The sequence below is a fragment of the Lithobates pipiens genome, unplaced genomic scaffold, assembly GCF_037356315.1.
Source record: "Lithobates pipiens isolate NorthernLeopardFrog02 unplaced genomic scaffold, aLitPip1_a1.2 Scaffold_18, whole genome shotgun sequence".
NCBI classification, from domain to species: Eukaryota; Metazoa; Chordata; class Amphibia; order Anura; family Ranidae; genus Lithobates; species Lithobates pipiens.
In genome coordinates this window covers 135,261,071-135,278,519 of record NW_027507758.1, presented here as the reverse complement: position 1 = coordinate 135,278,519, position 17,449 = coordinate 135,261,071, and positions in this window count along the sequence as shown.

The following is a 17,449-nucleotide window of genomic DNA, read 5'->3' as shown; positions in this document are numbered from 1 at the left end:
CTCTAGGGTGAAAAATGGGGTCGGAAGAGTCACATGGGATCTTTGCAACATGTCCCCAGAATAGTAATTAAAGCACAAATGTAAGCAACAAGAGTGAATATGTGAACAGGCAAAGAACGCTATCACATATACACTATATTACCAAAAGTATTGGGATGCCTGCCTTTACACACACATGAACTTTAATTTAATCCCAGTCTTAGTCTTAGGGTTCAATATCGCGTTGGCCCACCCTTTGCAGCTATAACAACTTCAACTCTTCTGGGAAGGCTGTCCACAAGGTTTAGGAGTGTGTCTATGGGAATGTTTGACCATTCTTCCAGAAGCGCATTTGTGAGGTCAGGCACTGATATGGATGAGAAGACCTGGCTCAAAGGCTCACCTATAATTCATTCCAAAGGTGTTCTATTGGGTTGAGGTCAGGCCAGTCACATTCTACAGAACCCTGGTTGAAAAAGGCTAGATTGAACTAAAAAGTACAATGATACTTAAACTTTTTTAAGAGTTAATTGTTTGCAGATCTTTCTTAGCAAATTCTGATTAACCAGAAAAATGTTTTGGTTTACGTACATGGGAGAAAACAAGAACAACCTCCAACTTGAAAATCCTGATTATTAATAACTTGAAAAAAGTTGACAAATATATTTTATGTGTAAAGTTTAAGTCTAGTCAAAATGATATTTTAGTTTTGAATAGAGTGGGGAAGGATTAGAACCATTGTTTTGATCTAACTGCTGCCTAGAGTTTCAAAGAGACATCTACTCTGTCACAATGACAACAGGTTAACCAGACAGGTACAATAGCTCAACCTTTCGTTACTTTACAAAAAAAAATATTTCTGTTTTGCTATTGTAATTTTTCCATCACATTCAGTCTGGTGAAACTGTTGTCACCAGGAGAGATTTCGATCTAACCAAGCCCTAGATAGCAGTACAAAACTCAGCTGGGCCTCTAATCCTTCTCTACTCTATCCAAAACCATTAAAAATGGTTTGGCTGGACATAGACTTGAAATGAAATGAAACAGTATACTACAACAAAAACAAACTGAAATATGTAGAGTATTAAAAAAAATATATTATCACAATAGCACCATTCCTCCATAATAGTGTTGTTTCTTTCCCCTACATCTCATGTCATTCCTTGAACATTTTCAAAAGATGTCTAGCCACAACAAAATTCAAGAAGCATGTGAGTTTCAAAATCCGTGCAACTGACAAGGAACAATCCATATTGATTGCCGTTATACATGTTAGGGCATTTGCATCCTACAGCCTGTCGACAGGCCTCATGGGGCCCGGAAAAACAGATATGACTAAAAAGCAGAGAACTATTTAAAGTGATAGTAAAGGCTTTTTTGACTAAAATAAAAAAAAAAAAGATGTTATAGCTACCTGCTCTGTACAACCCTATTGCACAAATTGGTGCCTTTCCTCCTTTTTGGTGGTTCTGTATGCTCCTCCCCTCCTCTAGGTGCCCCCTCAGCAAGCACAGTGTTATGCCATGTACACACGACTGGACTTTTCGACTGCAAAGGTCCGACAGAGCGAATCCGTCGGACAATTCGATCGTGTGTGGGCTCCATCAGACCTATGCTGTCCAAAAATCTGACGGAGTTTAGAAATTAAACATATTTCAAATTTTTTTTCGCCGGAACTCTGCCGTACCCAGTTCCTATCGAGAAATCCGCTCGTGTGTATGCTAGTCCGACGGATAAAAACTGACGCTAGGGCAGCTATTGGCTACTGGCTATGAACTTCCTTATTCTAGTCCGGTCGTACGTCATCACGCTCAAATCCGTCAGACTTTGGTGTGATTGTGTGTGGCCAAGTCTGTTCATTCGGAAAGTCCGTCGGAACTCCGCCAAAAGTCAGTCGGAAAGACCGTCGGACCTAGTCCGTCGAAAAGTATGCTCGTGTGTACGTGGCATTAAGGTGCGGGGGCACTCCAGAGCTCAGCTGTGTGCCTCTAAAGAAAGCTGAGAATGCTTTGAGGTAAAAAAGCATTTAGACTAAAAGGATAGTTTACCTTTACAAAAAACCTGCCTATGTAGGTAAGAGAGGTTTGTAGATTAAAACAAACTGCGCAGCTCTGACTAAAGATAAATAATACACTTGCTATAGGTGTAGGCCATTTACATATCTTATGAAGCCTGACAGGAATACTCCCAGGACATTACTAAGTAGTCCCAGGACATTGCTAAGTAGTCCCAGGACGTTGCTAAGTAGTCCCAGGACATTGCTAAGTAGTCCCAGGATGTTGCTAAGTACTCCCAGGACATTGCTAAGTGAGGCCTAGTCATCACTACCCACCTCCACCATCATAGGAGTGAGCTCTTTCTCTGATTTAAACCCCCTCACATCTTCTTTCTTTCTCCTGAGGCAGTAGCTCTGAGCTCAGCATTTGAGAGCTCACTCCTGTGATGGTGGAGGTGAGCAGTGACGACTAGGCCTCACGTAGCAGCGTCCTGGGACTATTTATTATTATACAGGATTTATATAGCGCCGACAGTTTACGCAGCTCTTTACAACTTGAGGGTAGACCATACATATACAATACACTTTAATGCAGTAGGGATCAAAGGGCCCTGCTCGTTAGAGATTATTTAGCAAGGGCCTGGAAGTATTCCAGTCAGCTTCATAAGGTATGTAAATGGCCTACACCTATAGCAAGGTCTTTATTCAACTTTAGTCAGAGCTGCACAGTTTGTTTTTATTTACAAATGTCCATTATCTGCATATGCAGTTTTGTGGAAAAGGTGAACTATCCTTTTAAGAATCACTTTAACTGTACTTCTATATATCCCTAGAAATAGTTTCTGTAAGACACAATTATAGAGAGAGATAATATCATAGAAAACTATTCTTAAAGTGGTTGTAAACCCTTACAACACACTTTTTTGCTACAGATAAGCCTATAATAAGGCTTATCTGTAGCTACCCTGAATATTCAGGTTTAGGAGATATCCCCTGTATTTTTGTATGTGCCGATGTCATTGGCACATGTGCACTGAAGCAAACTGAAGCAATGGCACGTATGCGCCGTCGCTTCAGTTAGAGTGTGCTGTTACTGGCGGCTCCCGCGTCATCACGGCTCCGGCCAATCACAGCACTGGAGCCCGCGATACTCGGAAGTAATTTCCAGAGTGGTGTCGCTGGTCAGAGCGGTGAATGAGGACCACTGTGGGGGCTTCGATCTAAGGTAAGTAATACATAACGAGCTAGTATGCTATGGGGGTTTACAGCCACTTTAAAGTAGATCTAAACCCAATCAGTAAGAATATTATAAAAAAGCTGAAGGCTGCTACTGTAATTTTGCAATTTTTGTCTTTTTAAATCTGTAACTTTCATTAAAATAATACACGATGATCCCACCATTGCTTGGACAATTCCTGTTTCGGGGTGACACCTGTCCCCTAATCAAGGCTAGATCTAGCAGCAATGTGCTGAGGTGATATTCCCCCCACCCCAAGATTTCAGTTGTGCCCCTACCACAAATCCCATCTCCCTCCCCTTCCCACCTTTACCTTGGACACTGTGCCTAGCTGCTGAGCCCACAGGGAGGGTAATTGAAGTAGAAAGGGGGAGAGGGGTACAATTACAGAACCAATCCTCTGTATGGCTCCCTCTGCAGCAGCTGAAAGCTGGATTATCCCCTCCTCATTCTTGCCAGCTTTCAGCTACTGCAGAGAGAGCCACACAGAGGATCGGTTCTTTAATTACCCCTCCCCCTGTACCACCCTTATCACCCTCCCTGTGCACTATCCTCTTCCTCCTGCCCCCCACCCTCTGCAGTGCTGATGGTTTACCTCCTCTCCCGCCGGCTGCTGAAGGCACATAGGAGGATATTTCAGGGTGGAGAACGGGAAAAAAGGCTGGTAAATATTTTATATTTGCCAACCCCTTCCTTTCCTGTACCGATTACTCACTGGTTTCATTTATAGCTGAAGCTTTCGTTTGTGAATGAACAGAAGCTTCTGTACAGAGCACTTTCTGTTCATTCACTCTCCAGTGCAGCTGAGGCGGCAAAGAAATGGATTGAGGAAGTTATGTCCTCAGTCCCTTTATATGTCTCAAAAGTGAGACATCAGGGGTCTGATTAGACCCCTAATATTTCACCAAAGCCCCCTATCCCCCAAAAAAAATTGTAAAAAACATAATAAAGAAAATTGTACAAAATAATAAAAAAAAATGGAGGGCTCATTTACACGCGTACTCTGGCTCACAAAGTATGAATGAGGATCTGGTCCTGCAGGTGTTACTAAGTGGCTCCGAATGCACACTGTGTACCGGGCGATACACCTGCATCCACGCACTTGTCAAATTAGGATCTCAGGCTGTGTTTCACATTACAGATGCATTGTGGGAATAAACAGTATTTTATTTTTTGGTCCTCTAAAAACGTACACTGTAATGCCGCGTACACACGGTCGGAATTTCTGACAACAAGAAACCTACTGCAAGAAGCAAACTCCTCTGAGACACAAAGATATTGGCTAGTAGCCTCAACGTAGTCCTGTCATATCAAATGAACGTCATAACGTTCCAAACGATCGGAAAAATCGGATTTTGTTGTCGGAATGTTCGACCGTGTGTACAAGGTATATCTCTTATTTAGCAAGAAATCCAGGATCATCCCTGATTGTGCAGTCATTAAAAGTTGGTATAAAAAAGATACTGATCACAGCATGGCCCCAACATCTTGGCAGACCTCCTCAAAGGGTGTCAGATCCCTCAATAAACTGTGAGGTTTAGGTAGGAAGTGCAGAAAATGTACAGGCACGCAGCCCCTAGTTTTTCAAGATGTGTTAGTATTTCCTCTCCAGCACTTACATAGGATGCATCTTTTACAGCCTTTATGCCACAGGGCAAGTGGCACCTTAATTTGCTTTTGCAATAACTGGAAATTTTTGACCCTGGTTACCATACTAGTCTCTTCCAAGATCAAAGTTAGCTTGGGCATGGACCTACCAACCTGCTTTTTTTAATCTTTTAGTCTGTAAAAAAAAGCACTCTAGGTGTGGATTTTATTGCATAGGTATATTGGTCAAGCTTTGACCAATGTAAGTATATATTTGCTTTACCTGTGGGACCACTGTGGAAGCAGAGAAACACTGTAGTAATCACCACTACTGCAGTGAACACCACTTTTGTCTAAGTCCCATGCCGAGCAACAACTGCCCTGCCGTATGGTAAACATGCGGGATCACTGATTTGACAGGGGTGCATATTTACATAACACCTTCCACTTTTTGTAATTAATGTTTTCTGATTGGACGAAGTGAAGATTGTGACATCACCGCCCTGCCTTTCTACCTTGTCCAATCAGAAAATGCCTTCCATTGATTGAGAATAATGCAAGGAGCTCTGTGTCCATGAAAAGCGAGGGACCCCCTATGTTTACAATGCAGTAAGGCAACCACTCAGCATGGGAGCCAAAAAAGATGATCGCTATAATAGAAGAGCCTTCTTCAGTGATTCTCCTCTTAGACAGCCATCCCATGCTGGCACATGCATACTTTTATTGTTCCGAGCTGGACCAATGTAACTATGGCATAAAATACTTGAAGTTCAGATTTAAAGGCCCACTCCAGGATAAAATCTGCCTGGCATTGACACTTACTAGTGGATGGGCTGCAGCAGGGTCCTGTCAAAAGGGAAAAGAGGATGACATAATCAGAAGGGGGTGACAGAGTATCAGTGATCGCAGTGGGGCATCACAGCGCTGAATCAGTGGTACCCCCTCCCAAAAACAGTGGCAGTCTGGAACCTGGCTGTGAGTAATTAGGTGAATATATCAGACTTCACAAAGTAAGGCTCGCCATAGATGAATCCGTTTTTTTCCCTTGTTCAACCAGCAGGTTGAATGAAAAAAACGAACACGAACATGTGGATGGAGGAATCCTCCTCGCTGTGTCTTTGTACTCTTACAATGGGTAGATTTCCCTGCTGTCAGAATACACTGATCAGCACTGCAGTCTATAACCTGAAGCACTGATTGAGTGGAAATTTTCCAACAGGACAGTTGCCAATCGATAGATCGACTTCTGTTTGACCACAGTGGCCATGCATAGATCAAAATTAGCCCAGTTCCTGCTGAACCGGACAAAGATCGATCCATGTACAGCCGGTTCAAGGGGCAAAAAAAAAGATAAAGTGGTTCTAAACGCTCAAGGCTTTTTACCTTGTTGCGTTCTATGCATGAAGGTAAAAAACCTTCTTTGTGCAGCAGCTCCCCAGCCAACCTAATACTTACCTGAGCCCCATCACGATCCAATGATGTGCACGAGAGCCTCGGCTCTCCAGGAACTCCCCCTTCTCTTTGGCTGAGGCATTGGCTCCCACTGCTGCCAATCACCGCCAGTGAGCCAATGAGAAGAGAGAGGGGCGGGCAAAGCCACATCTCTGTGTGTGAATGGACACATAGAGCAGCAGCTCGGGGGTGAGTCAGCTTGGGTGCCCCCATTGCATGCTACTTGCTCTGGGAGCAGTCAGCAGGAAGAAGGGGCCAGGAGCAATGGCAGGGAATCCAAGAAGAGGAGGGTCAGGGCTTCTCTGTGCAAAACCACTGCACAGAGCAGATAAGTATGACATGTTTTTTGTTAAAAAAAAATAATAATAATTGCCTTTAATATCACTAATAGAATGGGTTAGAAGTGGATGGGAGAGAGGGCCAATTAAAAAAAAAAAGTTTTTGCCCAGAGTGGGGCTTTAAATTTGGAATGGACTATACCTTTATTTTAAAAACGAAAATAATATTATTATCTGCATGCTTGTACCTAACTCGGAATCTTTAACATAAAATGCTTTGAAACTTATAGGTCTATCCATGTAAGTTTTCATACAAGATTCATACAGCCTTCACCCAGGACTGACACGTTCTTCCTATGGAAGTAGAAAAATGTGTGAACCTTGAGAGAAAGCTGTGTGAATTTTGGGTAAAAAACATTTATAAATAGACCCCCTAGTATGAATATATCATAATGCACTGACAGCTGCAGCCTCTAATTCACTAAGTACATGACCCTTTCCCGGATAATGTACAGGGTACCAGGCTACAACGCAAATGCTTTCCGTCTAAAGGGTCTGTACATACAGTAAGTAAGGGAATTGTTGACAATATTTTATGTAATACTAGCAGCTGTGTATATCTAACATTTAAATGCATATCTAAGATTTTAAAAGTATATCTAAATAATAGTTTTTTGTGGTCAGGGCTTGTTTTATCATTACATCAAGAACCATTCCTTCTGTTTTGACATGTAATATCCTTCAGAAAGCTTGGAAGAGCCCAGCTGTTCCTTTATGCTGATTCTGTGGAATTCTGTCAGCCCCTTAAAAATGTGCACTGTTATAATGATACAGGGCTTCCTCTACGTCTTATATTTAGTGCTAGAAAAAAATCAGTACTTACACATGGCTGGGAAGAACAGATAAAAATGTGTAATAAAATGCAAACAGTACTAGATTAGCCATTAGTCTCTTCTGTATAAAATAAATGTTGATGATTCATTCCTGTTTGCTTGAATAACATATGTCTGACAGATCTTCATGATACAAAACACAAAGCATAAATTTGTAAGGGGGCAGGGTGGTGATTGTTTGTCACGTCCTCCATGTTTCCCTCGTCATTGGGCACCAAGCAAGGGTTGCATGAGAGGCATACCCCAGGATGGGTTCTTCTGGGCTACACACACGTATGGGGTACCTCTATTTTTACAGATGAATGTACACCATGCATAACAACTGTTCTCCAGTCAACCCTTGGTTTTCTGAGTCAATGTACACCTTCTCCTTAACTTGCATTTTGGAGGGACATGCTGAGCCAATGTCCACATCCAATGTCCAGTGTTTTCCACTACAATTCCTAGTAGCGAAGTGGGTCCCGCCATGCACTCTGCGCGGGCTACAGACATACTACTCAACTCTTGAACCTTCTGTACCTCTGTACAGGGTGTGGAACCTCTGCAGTGCAATCCGCTCCCATTGCTATGGGAGACAGAGCACTAGCGGAATGGGTACTGACAACATCTCCCTTGCTGCTAGAGATCATGCCACCTATAATGGGTGCAAGCTGTCGACAGGATGCTTGTTAAGCTTCCGTTACTATAAATAACTACTTGTGTTCTTCACATCACTCTATTCTATACCAATGTCTTAATACCCCAATGTGTAAGACCCACTGTTTGCCTGTGTATGTGTGTATGTGTTTAATACTTCAGACCAGGCTTGGTCAACACTTCAGTACATTACTTAGGAAAAATGCATAAATAGATATTTCACAGTCCAACAGGCAAAACATGATGCTTTCCTAGTACCTAACTATGGCTACAGGTTTGCGTGCTGTCCTAACATAGCTGCAAAGACATAGTCCACTAATTATAGTCCTTCAGAGGCATTCTCCAGCAGTGGTGTCTTCAGGGTGAACCCCAAGGTAAGAGTCTCTATGAGCAGGCCATGATGAGCGACATCCTCCTACTCCTGTATTGATTGGTATAAATTTACTTTAATGACACAGCAAGACTCAAATATCATTAAAACATAAATATTTTATTAAATATACACAAAATAGTTAAAAATGCTTCATGTTTCAACATACAAAAATGTATTTATTGTAAGCACCTCTGTGCACTGGACCACTGATCCAATTTATATGTCACAGGACAACTGGGCCGGACCCAGAGCAGAACTCACAAAAAAGCCCAGAGAACCGAGAAAGGCATTAACTCTTACCCTCCCAGTTGGGGCAGCACCTATCTAACTGTTTCAAGCTGCCCAACATTGTATTTATTAAAAATATTAATGATTATTCAATAATGAAAAGAAAACTAGGAATAGTATAATAACCAATACCAATCAGATTTCATCTTGATTGGTTGACAACAGTTCTCTTTAAAACTTATTTAAACTCAAAAACAAAAATTCAAAGCCCAGATTAAAGCGTTAGTTCACCTAAAAAAAAATAATAATTACCGTACGTAGTTCTTCCCATACCTGTAGACCATTTGTGCATGAAGTGAACTCCACAAATGCTTCTGATAGCTTTCACAGCGCCGTCCTGTCCTCTTCTCTAGGACAGACAAGGCATTACAATGATTGCCCCCTAATGGTACATAAGCAAATTCCATCCTTCTGAGCCCCGCACATGCGATGCACCCTAGTTTACCTCAACTGCTGCAAAGTTCTCTCTCCTGTCGCAGCCGTGAGCTCATTTGCTTAGCGGAGAATACAATGCGTAGATGAGGATCAGAAGAAGGATGGTGCTTGCTCTTGTATTTCTAGGGTTCGCATATCCTAATGGCTTTTCCATCCAGGAGGAAAGGAGAGGACAGAGCTGTTAGGGGCAGGCTTCAATCCTACAGGTATGGGGAGGGCATAAATGCATTTTTGTAAAATCAAATTAGTTTAAATATATGAAATGATGTTTGTAGACTGCATAGAGAATGTTTATGAAGGTAAACTAACTCTTTATTACATTCCAGGTGCATAAAAACAAAAGTCTTTAAATTTCTAATAATCAATTTTTTTATTTTTTAAAGCAGACACAGCCTGAGTATAAAAGCTTGTTCCCTGCCAGAAGCTGCAGATTGGGACCCTTGCTCTTTGTGGGGATACTGTTGTTCCATTCTTGCCTCCTGTTGAGTCATACCTATAACTCTGCAATCAGCAAAGCTCAAGCACCCTGTTCATTGGAAAGCTATAGCTCTGACTCAGCAGGGGGTGTGCTGGACCCCTGCGAAGAGATCATTGCTTACCTACAAAGAGCAAGGATCCTACTCTCTAGCTGCTGACAAAGGACAGGCTTTTCTACCCAGTCTGTGGCTGCTGTAAGGCCTCCTAAATATGGGCAATTACATGCATATATCGAATTCCAGCAGCAAGAATCTGAGGTTTCTCGCAGTTAAAACGACAGGTGTATGCAAACAGCGGTGGTGCTCAGCCTGTACAAAGCTGCACGTATCTGCACAACCAGTGGTTACATGTTGTTAGAAGGTCTGTGCCTGGATACATTTGTCTGAGTCGTCCATCAGTCCCTAATCACATGTATCTGTTGAGTGTGCTGATACATACAAAGAGTGACAGCTCTTCTCAGCCTGTCATTAACTTGTAATGGCAGAGCAGACACCATTGTTCACATACACCTGTCATTCCAGCTGCAAGTCCTTAGATTTCTAGTTCCAAAACAGCTGGACACTCACAATTTGGGATACCTGCTCTAGAACAGCCAGTCTCAACCAGGGTTCCATGGAACCCTACATTCCCCCAGAGGTTGCTAGGGGTCCCCTGAGCTGTGGCTGACTGATCTCCGAACTGATTGTGCCTGCATAATTCAAGGACCAGCTCCACTTGGTGCAGCCAGCAATGTGACACCAGTTATCTTTTTAGCTGTCTGCAAGGGAGGCATTCTTCCCACTGACCACCAATGTAAGAGGCATTCTTCCCACTGACCACCAATGTAAGAGGCATTCTTCCCACTGGCCACCAATGTAAGAGGCATTCTTCCCACTGACCACCAATGTAAGAGGCATTCTTCCCACTGGCCACCAATGTAAGAGGCATTCTGCCCACTTGCCACCAATGTAAGAGGCATTCTTCCCACTTGCCACCAATGTAAGAGGCATTCTTCCCACTTGCCACCAATGTAAGAGGCATTCTTCCTACTGGCCACCAGTGTAAGAGACATTCTTCCCAATGACTACCAATGTAAAAGGCATTCTTCGCACTGGCCATCAATGTAAGAGGCATTCTTCCCACTGGCCACCAATGTAGGAGGCATTTTTCCCAATGGCCACCAATGTAAGAGGAATTCTTCTCACTGGCCACCAATGTAAGAGGCATTTTTCCCAATGGCCAACAATGTAAAGGGGCATTCGTCCCACTGACCACCAATGTAAAGGTTTCTCAAAGACCTCCTCTGATTTTTTTATTTATTTTTTTAGCTAGGATTCCCTGAGACCTCAAATATATTTAAGAGAAAGAAAAAATGTAAACTGCGCTAGGATAAATAGTGTGAAATTGACAAAACTAACAAAAATAGGCAGCAGCAATAAATGTGATATGACACCCAACAGTAATAAAGAATATACAAAGCCACGCCAACCCTCCCTTACATATATAATATGAATACAAATTAAAAATAAAGACTAGTACAATTAAGTAATAGGTTTCAAAAAATGTGAAAGTGACCCAAAAAAGCCAAAAATGGCATAAAAATAAAAATACAAAGTCCAATTAAAGAAAAGTTCACAGGTGAATCCAAATGGCGGACATAAGTGTTCTTAAATGACAGCACCACAGTGGTTCAGCACTTTCCTAGGCGCGTGAGATACCCGTCACCATATATTAAATGCGCTTACCAGAAAATATATGGAATGAAGCATATATAAATGATAAATGGATGACGTCCAAGTTAACCTTCCTCAGCTGGGTCAGCACTCCATCCCTTAGCGGTGATTCCAAGGTAATAATCTGTTCAGTGGTCTCGATATGAAACGCTCAGAGGCCCACAGAAAAGAAAGGGACTGACATAGCGTAATAACGTAGGAACAGTTTAATGAATAAAAGTAATGCACTTACAGGTTTGTAGATAAAATACAGCATAAAGGAGCAAATATAAAAAGCCGGCCGGCAAACAGGAGCCCGTCCTCCTCTCCTACAATGTGGTGGCGTCACTGCGTGCCTTCCCAGACGCGTTTCGTCATACCAGACGTTGTCAGTGGGGAACGGGCAGCGCAGTGACGCTCCGCCTAATATAGCAAACGAAGGGAGCCAAGCCTCGTATTGAGATACGAGGCTCAGTAACGCTCCGCCTAATAGAACTAACGAAGGGAACCAGGCCTCGTTTTGAGATGCAAGACTTAGTCAACCAACGCCATTGCAAAAAATGGCAAGTAACCCAAATACGAGCGCTGTCTGTCCGAAGTTAAAATGTTATAATAACCCGCAACAAACACACCTAACATCCATTAAACGGAACATCGTGAATGTAAATTCCGTCCAATAGATGTATTACGTGTTTAAAAAAGGAAACAAAAATAATAGATAAATATGCTAATTTAGCACAAATAAAAAGTTGGAAATATATAAATCACATAGCACTTCTTAGTCGCATATCTCTCCGTGAAGCGCGAACGAAAAGTTAGTTAAGTCGTGAAAACGAAGGAATTACATCCAGTCCTTATGACGTGATTGGCGCGAAAAAAGGCGTCTGCATAAATGGTGTCATATGTCTAATAGTATACTGATAATGTGAAAAATTGCATACCCTTCGCAGTATACGAAAAGGATAGAAAATTCAAAGTAAGTAAATAAAATAGGATCATTGGAAAAAATATATATGAGTTGGATCCCCGTGCATGAGCCGGACCCCATAGCAACATAGAGAATAAAATAAAATAAAAGTAAAAATAAAATTAAAAACAGCCTAATTCTTACGAACAATAGACCGTCTATAGTACAAAAGTCCCTATATACAAAATAAAATACTGTATATGCCTAAAATGTATATTCCAAAAATGGGGCACGCAAAAATTGCATGGACCAGTCTAGCATCTCACAGCAGGCAAGGCCAAAAGGATATTATGTATATAAAGCAAGTATAACATCCAAAGTACAAAAAATACATAGATTAAATGTATAAAAAAATATATAAAAATAAAGAGTCAAACCCAAACAGACAAGAAAAGAGGTTAAACTAAGAGTTATCAATGAAAGCATTGACATCAGTATCAATATTAAGCCCAAAAGGGGTATAGGTTTTGAGACGGTGGACCCAAGACATTTCTAGTTTAGAAATTTATCTTACTAAAGAGCTGCCCCGCCAATTCAAGAATTTTTAAAAGGTTCTGCGATTTTTCCAGATAATCTATACTTCCTCTCACAGAGGACAGCTTATTTTGAATTTCTTTTATTTCGTCATCCAATTTGGATAGCTTGGAGTTTTTCCTATTGACCAAAAATTGCAAAAAAGAGTCACCTGCCTCATTAAAATATTTAAACCACTCCTCTAAGTTGATGTCCCCTTTCTGGGGTGCTACCTCCCACCTTAAGCTTCTCGGAACCATACCATAGTTAATGTAGGTTTCAAGGTAGGCTATATCCCACTATAGACGGTCTATTGTTCGTAAGAATTAGGCTGTTTTTAATTTTATTTTTACTTTTATTTTATTTTATTCTCTATGTTGCTATGGGGTCCGGCTCATGCGCGGGGATCCAACTCATATATATTTTTTCCAATGATCCTATTTTATTTACTTACTTTGAATTTTCTATCCTTTTCGTATACTGCGAAGGGTATGCAATTTTTCACATTATCAGTATACTATTAGACATATGACACCATTTATGCAGACGCCTTTTTTCGCGCCAATCACGTCATAAGGACTGGATGTAATTCCTTCGTTTTCACGACTTAACTAACTTTTCGTTCGCGCTTCACGGAGAGATATGCGACTAAGAAGTGCTATGTGATTTATATATTTCCAACTTTTTATTTGTGCTAAATTAGCATATTTATCTATTATTTTTGTTTCCTTTTTTAAACACGTAATACATCTATTGGACGGAATTTACATTCACGATGTTCCGTTTAATGGATGTTAGGTGTGTTTGTTGCGGGTTATTATAACATTTTAACTTCGGACAGACAGCGCTCGTATTTGGGTTACTTGCCATTTTTTGCAATGGCGTTGGTTGACTAAGTCTTGCATCTCAAAACGAGGCCTGGTTCCCTTCGTTAGTTCTATTAGGCGGAGCGTTACTGAGCCTCGTATCTCAATACGAGGCTTGGCTCCCTTCGTTTGCTATATTAGGCGGAGCGTCACTGCGCTGCCCGTTCCCCATTGACAACGTCTGGTATGACGAAACGCGTCTGGGAAGGCACGCAGTGACGCCACCATGTTGTAGGAGAGGAGGACGGGCTCCTGTTTGCCGGCCGGCTTTTTATATTTGCTCCTTTATGCTGTATTTTATCTACAAACCTGTAAGTGCATTACTTTTATTCATTAAACTGTTCCTACGTTATTACGCTATGTCAGTCCCTTTCTTTTCTGTGGGCCTCTGAGCGTTTCATATCGAGACCACTGAACAGATTATTACCTTGGAATCACCGCTAAGGGATGGAGTGCTGACCCAGCTGAGGAAGGTTAACTTGGACGTCATCCATTTATCATTTATATATGCTTCATTCCATATATTTTCTGGTAAGCGCATTTAATATATGGTGACGGGTATCTCACGCGCCTAGGAAAGTGCTGAACCACTGTGGTGCTGTCATTTAAGAACACTTATGTCCGCCATTTGGATTCACCTGTGAACTTTTCTTTAATTGGACTTTGCCATTTTTGGCTTTTTTGGGTCACTTTCACATTTTTTGAAACCTATTACTTAATTGTACTAGTCTTTATTTTTAATTTGTATTCATATTATATATGTAAGGGAGGGTTGGCGCGGCTTTGTATATTCTATATTTAAGAGAAAGGCTGCTCTGAACTGACCAAACACGGACTCGTGTATCATGCCTGCAAGCTGCCAAAAGTCACATATTGCTACCCAAACACTAAACTAAAATAATTCCCAGTTCAGAGAAATTCTACTTATTCCAGAAGCTCCAAGATAATTTGTCTATTTCAAAATCTGAATTTACTATCTCTGAGGTCTATGATACTATGTAAACATATCCAGAGACATAAGATAGCAGTCTGAAGAAATGCTTTGTTTGTTTGCCTAAAAAAAGATTGCTTATAGGAAAGATCTTTGGACAAAGATCACTAGAAAAAAATCAATATATAGAGCTTGGATTTTTTTTATCCAAAATATTTTGAACAGATTATGTTTTCACATTTTTATTTTTTATTTCAAAGGAAAAGTTCTTTTTTTTCCAAACATGTAATAAATATACACATTACCACCTTTTACCCACTTTTTCTGGAATTTTTTGTTTACATGTAAAAATCATTTATTTTTTTTAGAAACCCTCAAAGCAAAGGCCCTAGAGAATAAATTGGTGGGTTTTGCAATTTTTTATGTCACACGGTATGTGCACAGTGGTTTTTCAAACACAATTTTTTGAGATAAAATACACTTTGTTTAATTTTAATGCAATACACCACAATACATAACCACATTTTTTAATAATAAAAGATGATGTTATGCCGAGTAAATAGATACCAAACATGTCATACTTTAAAATTGCGCACACCTGTGCAGTGGTGACAAACAACATAAAAATTACTATTCATGGGTGATGCTTTAAAAGCCTTTAATCTGTATATCTACCACTTTAGATATACAGTGGGGGTCTTACTGCCCATGATCTGATGTTCACTGTGACACTTTACATGTGTGGGACAATCGCTGTTTGCGTGCATGCAAGACTGGTGAATGCATTCTCCTGTGTGCACAAGCATGGAAGGCGGGGCACTTACATTTTTTTTTTAAATTATTAATTTATTAATTTTCTTTTATTTTTACACTCTAGCTTTCATTTTTTTCTCCTTTTTTTTATCACTTTTATTGCTGTCACAAGGAATGTAAACCTCCTTGTGACAGCAATAGACATGTGACAGGTACTCTTATGGAGCACTTAAAAGCATTCAAAACAGAAAGATCAGTGTTTTTGAATACTTTCGATTTTTTGAAAATCATTGCTTCTGGGTCGTCGCTTCCAGGATACCATAGCGGAGACCAGTTCAAAGCCAATCTCAGCTTTATTTGGATGTCCAACTAGCCAGTGGATGTGCCGGTTGGTAGCTCGGGTCTCCCGGTGGGACGAGAGAGACAGAGAAAGCTGCAGAAGGCAATGCACTGGTTCATTCTGCCATTCCCCAGCTCCACAACTGTACAGAGGTCAATTTCTTGATTGTGTTTTTTAAGATACATACTAAATTCGAAATTCAGTCTGGGCAGTATTCCCCAATTGGCCCCATTATCTATATTACAGCATATTTCAAATTCAATTCATTAATTAACACAACCCCCCCCCCCTTTATACTCCCCCCAGCAACCCCCCTCTCCTCTCCAACCCCCCCCCCTTCCTGTCCTACCATCCATCACTTTCCCCGTTCCTAATTGTACTCCAATTTTTTCGGCAAAACTTCTTGTTTGTTTGTATTTTAACCAGTCTCTCCATTTCATTTCGAACCCTTCTTCTCCTACCTCCCCACTAAACCTTAAAAAAACCTTAAAAATTCAAAATTTTATATTTTGTTTATTTTACAAAACCAACTCCTCAGGGTCAGACTCTCTGGGTCCTGCCACTGTCTGGGTATTAAAGCGGAGGTCCACCCTAAAATGGACCTTCCGCTCATCGGATTCCTCCCCCCCTCCGGCGCCACAATTGGCACCTTTCAGGGGGGAGGGGGGTGCAGTTACCTGGATAATCCAGGTAAATGCACCCACTTCCGGGCTAGCTCTCTGCGGAAAGGGGCGTACATTACGCCCCTTTCCGCAAGTGCCCGCCCCCTTCCGCAAGTGCCCCGCTGCCTGCTGGGAAACACACAGATCCCAGAGGCAGCGGGGACCGTCCTCATTGCGCAGCGCGGCTCGCGCATGCGCAGTAGGGAACCGGGAAATGAAGCCGAAAGGCTCCATTTCCTGATTCCCATACCCAAGATGGCGGCGGCAGCACTCGAGTGTCGATCTAGAGATCGGCTTCGGGTGCCGACATCGCGGGCGCGCTGGACAGGTAAGTGTCACTATTTTAAAAGTCAGCAGCTGCAGTATTTGTAGCTGCTGACTTTAAAAAAAAAAAAAAAATGCGGAGTCCCGGCGGACTCCCGCTTTAAGCTTTTTGCAGCATTTAGCAATTGAGGCACCAGTGTTCTCGTGTACTGTTTACTTGGCATTCTAACCCATGGAATAAACATACCCATGGCTCCTCTAAAATTTTGGTGCACATCATTTCCTGTATTGTTACTATTACCTCTTTCCAATGTTTATGTTTATTTTAGGACATGTCCACCATATATGGGACATGGTTCCTATTTCTAGGCAGCCCCTCCAACATAATTTTGAGGTCTCTTTTCAGTAATAGTGTACTATATCTGGGGTTATGTACCATTGTGCTAAGCACTTATAATTCATTTCTAATGTATTAGTCGGTTGACATAACCTGTGTCAGCTGTAATATTTTCCTACATCCATGTCTGTTTCTCCTATTCCCAACACTTCTACCTACTTTTCTATATAAGGGAGAGGCCCTGTTGCTTTTAATCCATTCAGTATTTTGTAAATCCTGGAGATACCCCTCCACCCTCCTGCCACTGAACACAACCTTTCAAATGGGAGCAGGTTATCTTCAGACCTAATTGGTTGGGGCAGTGACTCCACAAAGTGCTTCAACTGAGCATACCTCCACCTATCTAACACCAATACATATTTTTTGTTAACTAAATCCTGGAAAGTGTGCATTTTTCCTTTCAACGTTATATCCTTTAGCTGTGCATCTTTTTT